The sequence below is a fragment of the Ananas comosus genome, linkage group 10 (genome assembly GCF_001540865.1).
Source record: "Ananas comosus cultivar F153 linkage group 10, ASM154086v1, whole genome shotgun sequence".
NCBI classification, from domain to species: domain Eukaryota; kingdom Viridiplantae; phylum Streptophyta; class Magnoliopsida; order Poales; family Bromeliaceae; genus Ananas; species Ananas comosus.
This window is the reverse complement of record NC_033630.1, coordinates 6,643,862-6,648,174: the sequence shown is the minus strand read 5'-3', so window position 1 is coordinate 6,648,174 and position 4,313 is coordinate 6,643,862.

Below are 4,313 nucleotides of genomic sequence, written 5' to 3'. Positions count from 1 at the left end.
ACTATCAAGTTCTTGAACTCATGCCACACTTGTTCTCTAAATGCTAGATTCTTGTCCTCATGCCAAATGCCACACTTGTTTACTAAGGATTCTAGACTCGTCGATGTCACTCGCTAGATCTATGTCAAAGTGTCACTTTTCGTTTACTAACCCTTCTAGGTTCTTGTCACAATCATGCATACATAGGGATCATCATTCTCACACCCTTGCAAATATTTAACATGCATTTAAATTTACATTAAACTATAACAAAACTCACAATTAACCCTATTATGCAAGATGCTCAAAAATGCACATATGCTCAAAATATGACACTTAGACATAGAGAGATTTTCAATGTCCTTGGAATGCACCACCCACCTTAGATGGTTACAAGGATGCTTCGGTGAATTTCTTGAAATTTTTGAAGCCCTAATCCGCGTGCTACGGCTATCTATACGGAAAACAACGTTTTTGTCAATAACTTTGCATACACTCGTCGGATTGTTGAACCGAGCGTTCCAACGCGTTTAAAATACCCTCAATTAGGTTTCTACATGATCAAAATAGATCAAAACCTAACTTGGGCATAACCCCTCTTTGGGATGCCCTAACATGCAATTTTTGCATTTTTCCTAGATTGATCTCATTACTAAGCAAAAGAAAGCTTAGAATCACTTGGGAAGCTTTCTAACAAGGTTTCTAAACTTTTAGAACCATCCCTAGGGCATCTACTTTGAGCCCTAGTGATCCACCATGAGAGGGGTCCAAGAAATCCATGTTTTTCATGGAGTCATGGTCCTTAGAGGATTTCCTCACTTGTAGAGAGATCAAGACCCAAAAATCTAAGGTCTAAACCCAAACCCTAAACTCATTTTTGCATAAGGACTCACCTTTGCCCAAGCTCCACCAAAGCCGACTTGTTGGAGAGCTTCTAGGAACACCAAAGCCACCAAAATCCACTTCTCCAAGCTCTTCTCCACCTTCTCCAAGCTCTAGGGCTTGCTTTCTAGAGAGAGAAAGAGAGGAAAATGAGAGAGGAGGATGTGTGTGGCTGTGGGAGGGAGAGAGAGAGGTGTTGGGGAGTTAACATGTTGCTACAATTGCAACTAGGCCCTCCGTTTCTTTTTATTTGCATCAAACCTCACTGGGCTGTCTGGGGTCTCTTGTACCGGTACAAGGATTCTTGTACGGGTACAAGGCCAAACAGTGAGCCAAACCTGAGAGCTGCCTCTCGGGTTCGCAGGGTCTGTACCGGTACAAGGGGTCTTGTACCGGTACAAGACCTGGACTGCACCAACCCGAGAGCTGCTCTCGGGTTCGCAGGGTCTGTACCGGTACAAGAGGTCTTATACCGGTACAAGGCCTGGACTGCACCAACCCGAGAGCTACTCAGCTCGGATTGCGCTGGTTGTACCGGTACAACCATCACCTTGTACCGGTACAACAGCTCCAGAATGCTGTTTTAGGCTTCGATTCGACTCTACCTCGCATCGGTCGATGCTAAAACCATTCTAAGTCTTTCCAAACTCATTTTTAGCCTTTCCAATCTTATTGGAATGCAAGAGAAACTTGTCTATCACTTTCTTTCGACGCTTTAACCAATTTGGTCAAAGTTCGATTATCGTTTTCGGGTTTCGATATGTTACACATAAGTGGATTGAGTCCAGCTTAAAGCTAAAAAGCATCTATCATAGACAACAAAAAAATCATGGAGAAACCAAAATAAAGTTTCCAATCCATCAGTTTTTTCATAAAAGAATATAAGGCTTAATTATTAACCCAAATTAGAACCTATAGAAACACAAAACTTAATTAGATTGAAGATACAAAGAAAATTATATATACCAAATGAACAGAGCTTAAAACAGAGTTTAATTAAAAATGTACCAAAATTTTAGTAGATGCAGAACTTAAATGGGTGACTAATTCTTACAAACAAATAGATAAGAAAATGCAAGATGCTAGTAAAATTTGGGTAAAATTTGGGTAAATTTTGGTGCTTGTAGATGTTTGCCTGGAGCTTTACAAAACTCTCACTATCAGACTGCTAACAAAAACTAATATATATATATATATATATATATATATATATATATAGGCTATACTATTAATAATACCAAACACACGATCCATTTAGATTTTTGATATTTGAATGAAAAGATGTGCAGCTAGAATCATAGTAATGTTTTGAGATTGAGTGAGTGATTAGTTAAATAATATAATCTAACNTTCTCATGCCGATTGTAAAATTATGCAAACAAAACAAAATTTTCAATTTAACTTTACAAAGTCATATTTTTTTAGGAACTCTAATGCTGAATTGGCTACATCAGAATGTCAAGTTCAATAAATAGAGAAAAAAAATTAGAAAATAAATTTAAAGTACAAATATAGAAAGTAGCAGTTGGAATAACCTATAGCAAAATAGCCTTGATTAATTATTGCATGTCCAATTCTCCTAAAAATGATATTCTCTAAGAGCTATCACCAAAATGCAGGCAATCAAATAAAGAGATAATCATAGGAATCAATCCTAAAAGTTCTTATGCTTTCAAACAAAACAATATAAAACAGATTCATAAGTGGGATTGAGTCCAACTTAAAGCTAAAAAACATATATCATAGACAAAAAAAAATATCATGGAGAAACCAAAATAAAGTTTTCAATCCATCAGTTTTTCCATAAAAGAATATAAGGCTTAATTGTTAACCCAAATTAGAACCTATAGAAACACAAAACTTAATTAGATTGAAGATACAAAGAAAATTATATCGATGAACCAATACCAAATGAACAAAGTTTAAAACAGAGTTTAATTAAAAATGTACCAAAATCTCAGTAGATGCGGAACTCAAATGGGTGACTAATTCTTGCAAAGAAATAGATAAGAATATGCAAGATGCCAGTAAAATTTGGGTGAATTTTCATGCTTGTAGATGCTTGCCTGGAGCTTTACAAAGCTCTCACTATCAGACTGCTAACAAAAACTATTATATATATATATATATATATATATATACAAACCTAAATTCTAAAATAGGGATTTTATACACAAAACTAGAGGTAATAGAACAAGAACGAATAGGAGACCCTCTCTAATCCTTTAGCCTTTACTAATTGATACTTGACTTGGAGCAAGAATGTAAATGGAACATAACCCTACCAACTAAACCCTAAACCCTCCACCAACCAAACAAAAAAAAACAGAGATAAGAGAGGGGAAAAAAAAATAAACTTCTTAAACCTGGAGTATTGAAGTTTGATTTTTCACTAACCCTAACAAGTTGGGTTTTCACTAAGATCATAAAAAAGAAGAAAAAAAAACCTAGAAGTTATCTACCTGGTAATAACTCGAGGTCGAGAAGAAGCGTTGAACCACAAGCTGCGCCAACCACAAACGCAGGTGCCAACCACAAGCTCCGCCAACCACAAGCGCCGCCAAAGGTTAAGCTTTAATCGCTCGAATGCAACACGTTGCTTAGTTTCAGGCCCAAATACAACACACTAGGGTCTGATGTTGATGAGTTGCTTCAGATCTTAGGGTGAGGAAAAGGGGAGTGGTGGGAGAGGGGAGGGAAAAGATGCTAGGTTGAGAGACTGGTGGTAGAGGGGAGGGAGAAGATGGAGAGGTTGAGAAAACACCTCAGGGGAAAGAGAAGGGGTAGGTGAAAAAACTGGTCATCAATAATTGGTCACTAAAAAGCCTTTTTCTTGTAGTGTCATGTCACACTTGTTTTCTAAGTGTTCAACTCTAGTGTTCTTGACTCTTTAATGTCACTTACTACCTTTATGTCAACATGTCACACTTATTTTCTAATTCACTAAGTTCTTGTTATTTTTTATGCATACATAGGGTTTATAGATTCTCACTTGTATTTCACATGCATTTGAACTCACAACATGCAATAAGAAGCTCACAATAACCTTACTATGCAATATACTCAATACATACAAATGCTCAAATATAGCACTTTAAATATAAAAGAAATTTCGAGGTCTTCGGTATGCACCACCCACCTTATATGGTTGCAAAGGTGCTACGGTGAATTTCTTAAAATTTTTGAAGCCCTACTTTTTCGCCTGCGGCAAAACGAAGCCAAATTAGGCTTTTTCTCAATAACTTTATCTAGACCTTTCCGTAACATCGAACCGAGTTGCCCAACGTGTCGGGAATACCCCCAATTAGGTGTCCGCAAGGTCAATTTGCCTCGAAAATATTCGGAGGCAAAAATCCCAAATTGGGTGCCCTAATGTTGCCATTTGCTAAATCTTAGATTTTGATCTCTAAAACAAGCAAAAGAGAGCTTGTTCGACATTTAGGAACTCGTTT